This window comes from Macaca fascicularis, chromosome 15, assembly GCF_037993035.2.
Source record: "Macaca fascicularis isolate 582-1 chromosome 15, T2T-MFA8v1.1".
Classification (NCBI taxonomy): domain Eukaryota; kingdom Metazoa; phylum Chordata; class Mammalia; order Primates; family Cercopithecidae; genus Macaca; species Macaca fascicularis.
The window spans coordinates 8,864,384-8,879,229 of record NC_088389.1 but is presented as its reverse complement, the minus strand read 5'-3'; the positions used below and the strand labels follow the sequence as shown (position 1 = coordinate 8,879,229).

At 49.0% G+C, this 14,846-nt stretch overlaps 1 long non-coding RNA gene across 5 annotated transcripts in view; it reads right to left on the bottom strand.

The window, feature by feature from the left end:
* Nucleotides 1-4,724, bottom strand: part of LOC135967342 (uncharacterized) — a 47,127-nt gene extending 42,403 nt beyond the window's left edge. For all 5 annotated transcript variants that reach the window (XR_010581364.1, XR_010581365.1, XR_010581363.1 and 2 more), the window contains exons 1-2: nt 4,061-4,724; nt 2,547-2,695 (exon numbers count right to left, since the gene is read on the bottom strand). This is a non-coding gene — a long non-coding RNA (uncharacterized lncRNA). The remainder of the gene's footprint in view (nt 1-2,546; nt 2,696-4,060) is intronic.
* Between the last annotated feature and the right edge of the window lie 10,122 nt (nt 4,725-14,846).

Below are 14,846 nucleotides of genomic sequence, written 5' to 3'. Positions count from 1 at the left end.
GCATTCATCACCAGCCTCCTGAAGCCACCTCCTGTCCCCATGGGGAGCGGGGGCCGAGACCAGAGACGTCACTGGGCTTACAGATCCCCAGGCTGGCAACCCAGCGAAATCAGGAGGGCTCGGCCACGGCCCTGGAGAGAGACGGGTACTGGCTCAGGTATGCGGAACATGAGTCCTCATTTCCATACAGTGTCACCTACGACAGCGTCAGGTGAAAGCCACTGGTTTGGCAATCCTGGGATAGACAGTCCTGGAATTACAAGGGAAGGTTTTTACTCCTCCCCTCTGAGCACATGAGGTCCATGGTCCCCTCACATCTAACACTGGGAATCTGAATCGGTGACTCGTTTTCCACCTGAGGACCACCCAAGAGGATCCACACACCTGCTACAACAGCAGCACCACACCTGGTCTGCAGGGGAGCGAAGCAAATCCCACCTTTATGACTAAAACTGGATTACCCCGACACTGGCAGCCTGCAGTGTGTATATCGTCAAGCCCCCACATCTGCGCCACCTGCAAGAGGAACACAAGCCCTTAGTCGCGGGTTCTCAGGATGGCCTGTGAGGTGGATGCTGGCACCCTTCTCATCTCCCAGTGGAGAGGAGAGAAGGTCAGGGTCAGGGCTGGTGTATCAGGAGGGTCGGGGTTCAAACCCCATCTGCCTCACAAAGCACCCCTTCCGGTTCAAGTGACTTCTATCATCAGCCTTAAAATGTACCACAGTTACCAGCAATTCTGAGTGCTGTTCCTTGGGATGTCATAAGCAAACATTTTGTTACAAAGATTTTGCCAAATCTGCTTTCAAAATCCTGTGTTATGTAATGACTAACGAAAATTTGAGCTATGAAATAAAGCACATAGTTAAATGAATCCCAAAATGACTATCGCGAAGGAAGTTTTAATTTGAAGTGAAAAATATCCTCTAAATGACATCAGCCAGAATTCTCCTCAATCATTACTGATCCCATATGCTTCATGAATTATACAGCATCATCTCAGATATGAACTTAAAACCATTAGCTGAATGCACATTTCAGCACAACCAAAGTTCTGCTATAGTAAACAGCACAGACGTCTCTGGAGAGGATTTTAATTGGGACTACAAACAATGCACACGATCGTGGTAAAAGGTTTCATGCTGGCTGTTCTCCAAAGTGTGACACAGAGAAACACCACTAACCTCAAAGAAACCTGCTGCTCTGTAATGAGATGAGAGATGAGAGATGATGTGGATGGACTACTGTAAATATTTGAAAAGGAGAAACAATCGTATCACTTTCCTTTTACATTCTTAGAAAAAACCGATTTTTCTTTTGTGATGATTTAAAAAGAAAATGACATTTCTGGATTTTTTTTTTTTTAACTTTTCTGAGACTGAGTCTTGGCTCTGCCGCCAAGATTGGAGTACAGTGGAGCAATCGCAGCTCACTGTAGCCTTAAGTGATCTTCCCATCTCAGCCTCCAGAGTAGCAGGGACCACAGGCACGCACCACCACACTCAGCTAATTTTTCTGTTATACAGATGGGGTCTTGCTATGTTGTCCAGGCTGGTCTTCAACCCCTTGGCCTCAAGTGATCCTCCTGCCTTGACCTCCCAAAGATTTAGCCTAAGCGACCATGTCTTATCAGAAAATAGACATTAGAACCAATGCATTTCTGTAAGATTTTTTTCCTCTTTTCACTGGGGAAAAAGGTAACTTGCCTCCAAGGGTCGGAGACAAAGCCGTTACTGCAGACAAGAGTACTGTGCATCCCGGGAACCACTACACCACGAGGCATGGCCGTGCACCCTGGACGCAGGAGTAACACAGGAGGCTAGCACAGGTCGATGCTGGCCCTCTCCAGAAGCAGGCCTATCCTTTCCCTCCTCTTCTTAGCCCTCTCTCCCTTCAGGCCTCAGTGGCTGCTAACAGGGGAGAGGCCACAACTAGAAGAGGCTCTCAACTCCACCAGGGACAGGAGCCCCGGACGCTGGGGACTCAACTGCTGCCTTCCGTGCCCACCTCCTTCTGGTCCAGACTTCTCAGGAGTCAGGCGTGGCCACTTTAACCCCCTTTCCCTTCTGTGGCTCCTACAAAAACCAGTCCGGCGAGCCCAGGCTGCCTCACACTCCAGGGACACCCGGCACAGGCCCCCTCCATGTCCTTATCCAAGCTCCTGGGGCCAGAAGGGTCTTGTAATATTTGAATTTCCAGTTGAGCATCCCCCGCCTCAAATCCAAAGTGCTCCGAAAAGCATTTCCTTCGAGTGTCATAGAGGAAGCTCGGAATGTTTCAGGTTTCGGAGCATTTTGGAGTAGGGAGTCTCAGCCTTAATTTGAACCTCTTCAAGGAAGCCACACACTGAAGCCCCCGATGTCCACCCTACACAATCCCAGCACACCCTCTGAAGTCCTCAGCAACAGATTTTCTTTCTTCAAAAATGACCACAAGTCACAAACTCACACGCAATCACAGAAGGGGGTTGTGGACACCCGCAGAGACGATGAAATTTAACTGTCACATTTTGACCTGGGTAATTTAAAGTCATTCCTCAAAACACACCTGTTTTACTGAGTTGCATTTTAAGGTGAACACACACAAATCCTTTCAGGGAAACAAACGTCACTTTGGGCTGCGTGTGGTTTCTTGACTCCCGTGAATAACTCAGCGTTCACCCTCACTTCTGGATAAGGGAGAAGATGCAAAGAAATCTGTTAAAACAAAGACATGAAAACAAGTTTAAGAAGGGTTTGAAAGGTTCCTTCTGTCCCCCTGGAGGGGAGATGAGGACTCCTGGAAAGCTCACGGGGGACAGGAGCACAGCCTCCTCGGTGTGCCATGGACGCCGCCTCACCAAGGGGAGAGGATGATGCCTGGAAGGCTCACAGGGGTGGGAGCACAGCCTCCTCAGTGCTTTCTACACTCAGCAGCTTCAGAAATTCCCATAGAAGCAGAACACATGAGAACTGAGACTGGAACACCCCAAAGAAAGGGGACGAGGGGTCAAAAAAAGCATTCGATCATTACCAAGGAGCGCGAGCATGAAGCCGCTTCAAAGACCATGTGGGAAATCACTCATAGGTGTTTCAGAAAATAAGGGTAGCGCGAGATTGCTCGATCAGCTAAACAGGCTGCCGTCCCTCAGGCCATGAAGTCCCTGAGATGAGCCTCTCAGTGAGCAAAAGTCACTCGCACCTCTGCCAGAGAAAGTACTACAAGCCGACACATAACCTCATGAAACCTCGGCTTCAGCCGGTCGACAACAGTGAGTCTGACATGGTCCATCCCTCCAGATGGTTAAAAACCCCAGGGGTTCATCGGACAACCTCAAAGGGCTGTGTCTGTCCAGCCCATTTTCCACGTTCTGGATGATTTTTCCTAATGTACTATAAGCAGCATGTTCCAGTAGAGACGTCATTAACTGACTCTGGGTCCTCTTAACTTTGAAATTAGAAACACACTTGGCCAGGCACGGTGGCTCATGCCTGTGATCTCAGTACTTTGGGAGGCTGAGGCAGCTGGACTGCTTAAGTCCAGGAGTTCGAGTCCAGCCTGGGCAACATTGCAAAACTCCATCTCTACAAAAAATACAAAAACAAGTCAGGCATGGGGACACGTGGAACATGTGCCTGTGGGTCCTGGCTACTCAGGAGACTGAGGCAGGAGGATCACTTGAGCCTGGGAGGTTGAGGCTGTAATAAGTCGTGCTCACACCACTGCCTGGGCAACAAAAAGAGTTTTTTTTGCCTGTCTCAAAAAAACCAAACAGAAAAAGAATTATATACCTGAATAACCCAAAATAAAAGAAGCCTTGTTGGACGACCTGAAACACAGCTGCGAATTCTGGCAGGGCCTCCCCTGGCTTGATTTGTGGTGAGTGTAGGACCACTCTGAAGGATAGGACCCCAGGCATCTTCCGAGACTAGACCTTACAGTACAACTTCCCTTCTCTGGACGAACACTGGCCTTGGAGCCTGGGATACCCTGGGGCAGTGCCACCATCCCGAGGCCGCCATGGCACAAGGAGGCCCTACCATCATGAACCCTGGGACGTCCATCAGAGCAGTGCCACGCACCTGAGGCCTCCATGCCAGGGGAGCCTGGACATCATGAAGCCTGGGACATCCTGGGGCAGTGCCAGCAACCCGAGGCCGCTGTGACACAAGGGGACCCTGGTGCCACTGAGAGGCTGCACAGCAGGTCCAAGCCCAGGCCAGGAGTGAAGAGGCTCCACATCCTTTGTATCCCTCCAGCTGCGTCCACACACGTCTTGGAGCAGAAATGCATCACCCTCAATGTCCACGGGTAAGTTTTTGGCCACAGAATCTGGAAGCATAAAAGATGGTTCTGGGCTGGTCGGTTACCGGCTCGGATCTGTCCTCTTTCCACACAAAACCTGGCTCACACCAAGCAGCGTCTAAGTCCTGGAAGACCTGCTAAACACAAGTGCAGTTACAAAGCGGAGAAACTAGAGGGGGCCGGGCTGTGTTCCAGTGGCACCAGCGTTTCTCAGGAAGACCCCGGGCATTACAGGGTCCAGGGCAAGGACTTCCTGGCATCCAGGACATGGAACAAGAACCCATTCCCCGGTCCTGTTGAATATGAATCGGCTAAGGGCTGATTCCCTCCCTCGGAGGACTGAGCACCGCCCCACAACACCTTGGTATGGGTATGTTATTACATACGTTGGTATGGGTATGTGATTACATACATTGGTATGGGTATGTCATTACATACGTTGGTATGGGTATGTGATTACATACGTTGGTATGGATAGGTTATTACATACGTTGGTATGGGTATGTTATTACATACGTTGGTATGGGTATGTAATTACATACGTTGGTATGGTTTGTTATTACATACGTTGGTATGGGTATGTTATTACCCATACCAAGGTAATAACAAGCCCGTTACCAGCAGGAGGCTGGTGATGAAGACATGAGGACCAGATGAGCACGAGGGATCCTGAAAGATCATCCCTGGCTCTGAGCAAGAGAGGGACAGTACCCCCTGTTTCTGACGCATCAGCCGTGGCACTGAGCGAGGGATGGCAGCACGGCCTGTGCCCCTGCAGATGCAGAGGGATGTGAGGGGGGCGCAGGCTGGGCTTGGAGGCTAACTCAACTACCTGCGCTTGCTCTTCCATTCCTCATGGCAGGGAGGTGAGGCACAGACAGCATTAGGGCTAACCTTGCCCCCGGGCTGCACTTTTTTCTGCTTGAGTCGTGCTCGCTTTACATGGACAGGCATAGCTATAATAATGATTCCCTGATTATTTCACTGTCTACATAAAGGGCTTTCAGAATTCACTTCCATCCTTAGGAAACAGGGCCAACACCAGGCTGTCTCCCTTAAGATGCCATGTCTCATATGGGGAAAAAAAATCCAGAGAAATCAAATAAAGGCCATAAAATACATCAGTTTCAACTCTAAAATTTAACAGTACGCTTTAAATTGAAGATGAGTTAAGTCACATTTCCAAACCTCTGAAAGCACGGTTACTTGGAGGAAGTGGTTTGCAACACATAAAGGCAGCTCTGTAGAAGGGCCCAGGCTGGATGAAGGCTCAAACGTCAGTGCAAGGAGAAATTCTGAACAAACTCTCTCCTGCCCTGCTGCTGTCCTCTTCCAAAACACACTGGTTATCTGTCAGTTTAGAACAAGGTCTAGGGAGGTGGGAGGCAGGCCTGGGAGGGTCACCTAGCAACCAAGCTCCTCACCCACAGAACCGCACCAGGCTGAGCTGAGCAGCACAAACACGACTGATTCTCCCCAAAAAGAAGACAGAAGGTAGCACACTGCCACGCCAGGCGCCCTGCAGGCGAGAAGACTGAGGAGAGCTAGAGGTACCTTTAATCTTGCTTGCATGGTGGAGGGAGAGGAATAATGCCACTCACTTGGGTGTTGCACAATTCTTTCTAGCACTGAGTGGCACAAAACGAAAGTTATAGATGCTTCCTCAGATAAATGTTTCTGAAGAACTGAACATAAGTTATGTTCAGGAAATAGTATTATGAATGCCTCAAGTTCTTCTGTTTTCAATCATCTCAGAGTAATTCTATAAACCCGGGAATGTCTCACCCAACTCCAGGATCACAGCCCAGGTGACGTGGGCACACACATCCTGAAGCTCCAATGCTCAACTAAAGTGGGGCGAGTGAAAATGATCCTGGGTATAATTTACACGGACACAGGAAGGTGGCTGAGCCCTAAACCCCTAAACCAGGAAGACCAGCATCCTTCAGGGGCCTCACCTCTGTCCTTTCCCAGCCTCTGGGAACCACCACCACTGTTCTCTACTGACACAAACGACCCTCCAAGGTACAACCAGGAAGACCATCATTCAAAACTGAGGGACGTGGCAGAACAAAGCTGTCAGGAGATTTTAATCACCAACACCACTAATTACATGACCCAAAGATGATTAAAATCCCAGGCCCTTCAAGACTGAATGTTATCTATACTTAAATGCATTTCATCACCATATTGGGGGGTTATTCCTCTGTTTTGCTGCAAATATATCCAACTGCTGTAAAAGGAAAAGGAAACTTGTTAGCGAAGCTTCTTGGAGTGTCTCAACAGCCATCGGGGTAGGATAAAAGGCAGGACCTCCTGGCAGAAACGCTCGGCTCTGAGGTCAGGTGGAGTTCTTGAGCACCAACAAAAGCAAAATAAGGTCGAAGACCACACCACACTTTCCTCAATCACATCTTCATTCCATGTTTCCTTCTATTTCTCGCGACTTCACTGGGAGAGAGAAATTGTGCTGAAAGAAAATGGAAACACACACATACATAGGAGACCCTACACATGCTGAGAGTGGCTGTAGCCGTCACAGTCCAAATGTCCTTTCAGGTCCATCTGACCTGGCTGGGATCCAAGTATCCAAGTGCAGGATTGTAGGTCAGACCGGGATTACAGCCAGGATTACAGCCACTGAACGGCAGTTTTCCATCCCACGGCAATCGGCCTTGCTAGGGGCTTCCTCGGGGACCACCGACTTCACGCCAGCACCCCTCAACTACTTCAACTAACCTACATCATGGCAGAGGCCTCTCCAGGCAGACCAGCCCTACCCGAGTCCTGCTTCATGGCAAACCCTCCAGGCAAACGTCCTTGGCCTCCTCTGGGAGGCTGTGCTCGGAAGGTGCCCTCATTTACTTCTGTGGCTCTGAGACATTTAGCTACAGCCCAATACACTTCTTCCTGTTCACATAGTGTTGAGTTAACAGATTTTTATGAGTCAATTTTCACTGGGAAAAACACCATTTCAGGAGCCCCAGTGACCACAATGAAAATGTTTTTACCTCCCATTACATGACATCGGCAACGCCAGGTCCAGGAAACGTTCTGGATCTCAGATAACGGCATATCCACTCATAGTAAGTCTTGATCTTGTTTCGCAAGCTATCAAATGCTGCCCAGAGACAGGAAAAACCCCATAACGTTGCAGGGAGGGGCAACCAGCATGAGTTCTAAGGCCAGACCACCCGGGTCTGCTGACAGCGTGGCGAGGGGCAAACAGTGCAGGGCCTAAGGCCAGACCGCCCGGGTCCCACTGACAGTGTGGCTTCAGGAGTTTCCTAAACCCTCTGCTCTCCAAGTTTCATGTCAGAAAAATGCAGTGATAACTGTGTCCACCTCGTTTAAATATATACACACACCCACACACCCACACACACACACCCCAAACCTAGAGCCCTATAAAGGTCATTAATCCTAGTTATCCTCAAGGCATGGAGCGACCAATAATGAGCCATCCGCCTGCTGCTGACCTGCCTTACCCCACCCTCCGGAAACCCCACATCCACACCAGCCACACAGGATGACGCCAGGGAAGGAGCAGGACTGTGTCTTGGGAACTTAAACTCTGGAAGCTGAGTTAAATCAGTGCCACTCAAATCTTGTCGCCAACTATCTTGTTAAATTGGGAGATTCCATCTCTGGGGATCTTGAAGGAACCTGAGGCTCTACATTGAGTGAGGTGAGCACTTGTGCTGGAATGAGACGGCAGAGAAAGCAACCGAATCTGGGGTCGCAGCTCCGTGAGGCTTGGGTCCCACCGGGAAAGTGGCACCAGGGCCCTCAGGACAGTGGCGGAGGTCCCAGGAGGCAAGTCCCGGCGCAGAGACTCATGGACCCAAAGATTGCTCCAGGGCCAGGAGGAGTTGCTGCGCTGACAGCCACGAGGCAGGCAGCCTTCGAGCTCCTCCAGCTGCCATCCTGCAGGCAGGGAGGACAGTGCCCAGACCACCCCGGGGCTCCCCCAGCCTGCCAGGCTGGTACTCTTACTCCAGCCACTGACAAGAGTCCCCATGTTCCAAGCTAGGGTGAAACAGTGCCTCAGGCCTCGGGGCACATGCACCCCCCTGCAGGGCCTCCTACCCAACACCTGGGGATGGCTATTCCCACACATCCCCAACTCACAGCAAAACTCAAAAATGAAAGTCGTAAGATACAGCCAGGAAACCAATGCTCAAGAAGCAACTCCAGGGTGACTCTTCCCAGAGCTATTGCTACCGAACATCTTTAAAAACATTTCCAGGGTGACTTCCTAGAGCTATTGCTGTTGAAAATCTTTCAAATTCTTCATTTCAAAATTAGCTTTTATTACACTGTCTTCCCTATTCTACCAAGACTCTAGGAAACAAAACCATCAAAATTTCCAATTCTATCTTATAGCAAGTTAGAAATACACGTTTCCTCAAAGGATTCTATGTGTTTCTTTGCTGATATCCTTTCTATGCCCCATGCTCCTTCCCGCAACAGGGAAGGCTTTTCCAACCCAACCCATCCCATCCCATCCCATCCCATCTCATCCCAACCCAACCCAATCCAACCCAACCCAAGGGCCCTGAGACAGGCCCCTAAGGAATCATCTACCGACTCTTGAGACAGGTTTGCCCTAACAAATCATCTGCAAACTCCATCTTCCATTAAAAACAGTCCTGAAAATGAGCATATTACCACTTTTTAAAAATTACTGTAAAGTGGACAGTGTTCAGTTCTGTGAATTTCGGCACAAATATTCCCATAATCATCATCACACAAGCAGAACAGTCCAACAGCCCCAAACCCACTCACGGGGCCTCATAAGCATACCCTCCCATTCCCAGCAACCACCGTCTCTGTGTTCTCCCATCCCCTGGGTCTGTCTTTAGCGAGTGTTGTGGCAAAACCCTCGCAAAATCATGATTTCCTGGGCATCCTGCTTGGAGGTGCACCCAGGGTGTCCTGTGATCAACAGCCAGGCCTCGGGGCTGCTGGGTGTTTATTATTCCACGTATGGCTGTCGCACATTGTAACCCGTGTTGGGCAACTATAGACAGCGCTATTAACATCTGGGCACAGTTTTTCTTAAACATCAGCTTCTGTTTCTCTAGGGTAAATACCCAGGAGTGCGGTCACCGGGCCCCACGTTTGTGTGAGTTCAGTTTTGTAAGAAACCGCCAAGCTGTCTGCACCGTGCTGAACCCAGCATCGCACAGGAGTCCCGACTGCCTGTCCTCACCAGCACCTGGGGCTGTCGGAAGACCTTAGTCAGGCGCTCCAGCAGGGGTGTGAACAAATTCACTGCGGCTTCGGTGCACATCTCGGTGCAACCAGTCACGCGGAAGGTCATTTCAGATGCTTTCGGGCCATCCTCCCGTCCTTCTCAGCGAAGCATCTGTTCAGGTCTCTTCCGCTTTTAAGTCAGGTGGTTTGTTCTCTGTCATGAGCCGTGGGAGTCCTGTGCATTCTGGATACAAGTCATTTGCCGGCTGCATGGTTCATAGACATCTTCTCCCCATCTATTGAAAATGTGTCTCTTCAATTCCCTAGGGGTGTCTTTTATATTAGAAGTTTAATTTTGATGAGTCTTACCCACTTGTTTTCTTCCTTGATTATGGATCATGGTATGGCTAAGAGCTCTCACCCTAGGTCTCGACAATTTCCTTTTCTTCTATAGGTTTTGTAGTTTGGTATTTTACATTCAGGGCTACGGTCCACCTTAATTTTCATACAGAAATTTCTCCCTGTTTTCACTCTTTTGCATACGGGTGTCCCGTAATTCCAGCACCATTTGTTGAAAAGACTCAAATTCCACTGAACTGCTTTTGCGCCTTTGGATCTGTTCTGGACTCCACTCTGTCAGCTGACCCATGTGTCCGTCCTGAGCATAATTTATGACTTTAGTGGCTGTCTCTGTGAAAAAAGTAATTCTGTCTGGAAGCAAAAGCCACATTAGGAATGCTCTAAATAAGATTCTTCCTCTTGTCAGGAGAGCAAAGCCACTGCCCTAAGCAGAGGTGAGGCCTCAACAGCTCCCAGGTACAACCTTACCACACAATGGGGAAGGCAATTCCTTTCAAGGGCCACAACGTGAGACCAGCATAGCCATGAAAACTGCAATAATTTCACAACAGAATGAAATTCATAAAGAACTGCTGAGAAGCATGTGATAAGTTACATAAATCACTGTTCCTTAAATTCTGACGGTTGACTAGAACAGAAATAGCTTCACGGTACAGTTCAAACAGGAGAAAGGTAGGTAGGGGTGGTTTCCACACCACACAGGGCCTGCAGGAAAGGGACACTCGTCCTCTAAACGGGAGATCCCGGGAGTGATGTGATAAGCCATGGTGAGAGGCACGGAACTGTGCAAGCCGGAGGCGCGGCCTTTGCCCCACCACGGAACCTCTGTCCATGAACGACGAGGCTCAAATGTCAGGCCGGGGCAACCGAGGCAGTTATCAGGGGACAAGAAAACGAGCGCACGGTGGAGGCAAAAGTCTGAAATTGCGCGGCAACTTCGAGTCAAGTGGGACAAACTGACTCAAAATACAGGTTCCAGAAACCATCACAGAGAGCTGTTCCTCGGCTCTGGAAAGGCTAAGCGACTAATGCCCACGCTGAGCATCTGCTCCCAGAGACGACCCTGGTGACCTAAGGCCCAGCTCCTCCGAACCCGCGCCGAACCTCAGTGAGGAACTTTGTTGGTATCTTACGGCACATTGACATGTTCCCTTAAAATCTGGTATTTCATCAACAATGCAGGCGCCAGCTTTGACTCATACACATTTCGATTAAACAAGATAATTTACACCCTGACCATGCCAGGTAAGAGGTTCACCATAATCTTTAAACACAGCCAGAGGCTACAGTCTGCTCCTACACAACACCATGTCTCTACAAGTTCGATGGGTTTTTACTTTCCATGTCTTCACTTGCCTAGTGCTAGAAAGCAGATTAAAAACAGAAGGAACCCAGAAACACTATTGAATGAGACTCAAATATCTTACAGTCATCACCGTGATGAGATGTTTATTAAACAGAAATGTTCTCCCCTGTAGAAAGCAGCACACATCAACACACACCGATAACTGTCGCCAACATTCCAGATCATCTTCCCTTCCATGGCCACAGTGCAGGGCAATGGACCACGCACACCTGCAGACCCACGGAAAGCGGGGTGACACGGCCGATTCTTGTAGCGAGCAGACCAGGGTGCACTCAAAGTGCATCTTTTTCCAGAGGGCCGCCACGGAAAGTTACACATTTATTCCACGAGTTAATGGCACTGCACCAAACATTTCTGTAAGATTCTCTAAGCAAGCTTTTCCTTCTGCCTAAAATGTCCTGACACAAACTGAAAAAGCTCTTGGAGCTGCCAAAGACTTCAGTATCCCCTTAACTATTGTCATGCACGCCCGTGTGAAGAGACCACCAAACAGGCTTTGTGAGCGCAACATGGCTGTTTATTTCACCTGGGTGCAGGCGGGCTGAGTCCGAAAAGAGTCAGCGAAGGGAGGTAAGTGTGGGGCCGTGTTATAGGATTTGGATAGGTAAAGGAAAATTACAGTCAAACAGGGGTTGTTCTCTGGTGGGCAGGAGTGGGGGTCACAAGGTGCTCAGCGGGGGAGCTTTTTGAGCCAGGATGAGCCAGGAAAAGGAATTTCACCAAAAAAAAAAAAAAAAAAAATCATCGCTTCAGGCAAGGACCGGCCATTTTCACTTATTTCTGGTAGAATGTTATCAGTCAAGTCCAGGCAGGGCATTTGCACTTTTGTGATTCTTCAGTTACTTCAGGCCATCTGGGCGTATATACGTGCAAGTCACAGGGGACGCGATGGCTTGGCTTGGGCTCAGAGGCCTGACAACTACAGTCTTTACTTTTAAGGTGTGGGGTAAGATCATATAATCCCCAACTAAGCTCCTGATGCTGTGTGTGGCATCCAGCAACAGCACGTTCCATTCCTGGATTACATTTGACTCAAGAGTCCACAGTAAGAACGATTTCTGGTGAATGAAACACCAGGCAGGAGAGGGATTCCACTGGGCAGCTCTTCACACACAACCCAGGAGCTGAGGGGAGAGGAAGAGGCCCACGCGCGTCCACCGTGTTCACGCCCCCTTCGAATGTGCCCCACTCCTAGAGACCCGAACCCAAGGGAAATCTGACCTGAAAATGGGCAAACTCTCACTTTGGCAGAGGGACAGGGACTCGAGGCCACAACTTGACCTCAGAGCAACACAAGTGCAGACACAGCACCCCAGGACACCCTCCCCACCCAAATTCAAGGAGGAAAACCAACGCCCCGCCCCCTTGGGTAAACCCCCGGCTGCTGTAGCAGACGCCTGCCGGCATGTGCAGCCTCTCCCGTCCCACATTCTGGGCTCAGCACCTGTGCCTCAGCCCTGGCACTGCTCGCCACACCCACAGGTGTGCCAGGAGGGGCAGGTCCTAAGGTATCCACTGCACCAAAGCCTGCAAGGCAAAGGGGCCGCTCCCTCCAGCAGGAGTCCAGAAGCACAGACTGCACCACTATCAAGGCGTGAGAATTCTCCCCTCGGTCTCCGAGTCTCCAGTCTGTTGCCCGCCAGGGTCTTCTGCCAACGGCAAGGCCCAAGCTGGGTGGCACATTTGGTTCTCACCATTTCCCTTGTCAAGATCAATACTGCAAACATATCCAATTCATCCTGTCACTAAAAATGAAATAATCCGCCATCTCCATCACAGATGACGCAATCAGGTTTCCATTACCGGGGTGTTTTTTTTTTTCTTCCTATTTTGAGATGGAGTTTCTGCTCTGTCGCCCAGGGTGGCGTGCAGTGGTGTGATCTCGGCTCACTGCAACCTCTGCCTCCCGGGTACAAGTGATTCTCCTGCCTCAGCCTCCCAAGTACCTGGGATTACAGGTACCTGTAATCATGACTGGCTAATTTTCATATTTTCAATACAGACGTGGTTTCACTATGTTGACCAGGCTGGTCTGGAACTCCTAACGTCAGGGGATCCACCTGCCTCCTCCTCTCAAAGTGCTGGAATTACAGGCCTAAGCCACCACGCCCAACCATTACTGGTGTAATTTCTAAGCCACTCTCTCACACCCACTCCCATTTTTTTTTTTTTTTTAAAGAACCATCTTTATGGCTATATTTTTTCCAAGAGAACCAGTTACCCATTTGAAGTACAAATAAGACACCGTGTTTAAAAACCAAAAATGCCCATTTGCACAGAAGTCTCCAAATAACCAGTCGATTTGAGCCTTGAGAATAAGATCAAGCTGTTGGCTGAATACAATTTCCCTTTCCATCTGTCTGCCTGTGAATTAGACACAAGGACGAAGCCACGAGCTAGGGACATAAAGGCAGGAACCACCAAAGCAGCCGAGACTCCAAATAAAACCTCGAAGGACCAACACAAATGCACCACACCCTGCACGCCCTCCTCTCCTTCCTTTTCAGAATGTCCAGAGGATGAAACAGGGACCTCCTCAGCTGTCCCAAGGTGCAGGCGGCCACAGGGGAAGGCGGCGGCAGCCTGAATGAGGTGACCGGGAAATCACATTCCACAAACAGAAATTCTCCATGTGCTTTACATCCTCTGTCTCTGAAGAACTATGCCAGTCTAACAGTCGCTAGAAAACCGCCTTCAAGTGTCATTTCCCATTTCAAGCAAAGAAAACAGTGGTGGGGCATGAGGGAAAAACATAGCCATGTGTTCTGGGGTATTAAAGAAGTTTTTTTCTGTTATAAACATATAACTTTACATTCTCAGTTTTCTGTATAATTGATATGCTTCCTAATTAGCAGACATAGTAATAAAAAGTGAATTCCAAGTGTAAGATCGGAGGACCCGTTCACATGGCTTCAGGTTCTGCTACTGTGTTTCAACTTAAGAAAATGGTTCTGTGCGTTGGTAACAAGGCCTGAGAGTCTGTGTGAGAGTCTGTGTGGCTGTCATCAGGGTTCGTGTTGGCTCCGTAGCAGAGGATGTTACACTGTTACTTTACCTTCTACAAAAAATCCTGGAAAAATGAAGGCTGAATAGACATACACACCCTCCCAAAATAATCCAAATGTCCACCGATATGAAAAACAGATGAGTTACAGTTTCCATCATGGAATATTCCTCAGCAGTGAAAACAAACCATAGCCACAGGTGCCAACCAGGATGAAGAAAAACTTTTAAACACGTTTAAAGTGAACCGACTAGGCAGAATTCCTCGATTACAGGCATCTGCTCCAAAAAGGGTACTGTTCTGAATCCTGTGATGTAGAATGATAGTTAGGAACCCTGTTTCGGGGCACATCTAGAAGAAAGCAAAATAATGACTACACAATTTTAAATTCTTTGTAAATTATAACTATTACTATGAAAATTCTAAAAATGTGAAAATCTTCCCAACTGTTAATGGACAAGCTTCAAAATAAATACCCTGGCATTGCTTGCCACACCCACAGGTGTGCCAAAATAAATGAAAATATAGCCCAAGTTAGTAGAATCGAAACCTGAAGATGTACGAGCTGTCCCTGCCTCACTATCTATACATGGTGTAGAAATCTAAGAGCAGGTAGTGACACTGCAATGCAAGG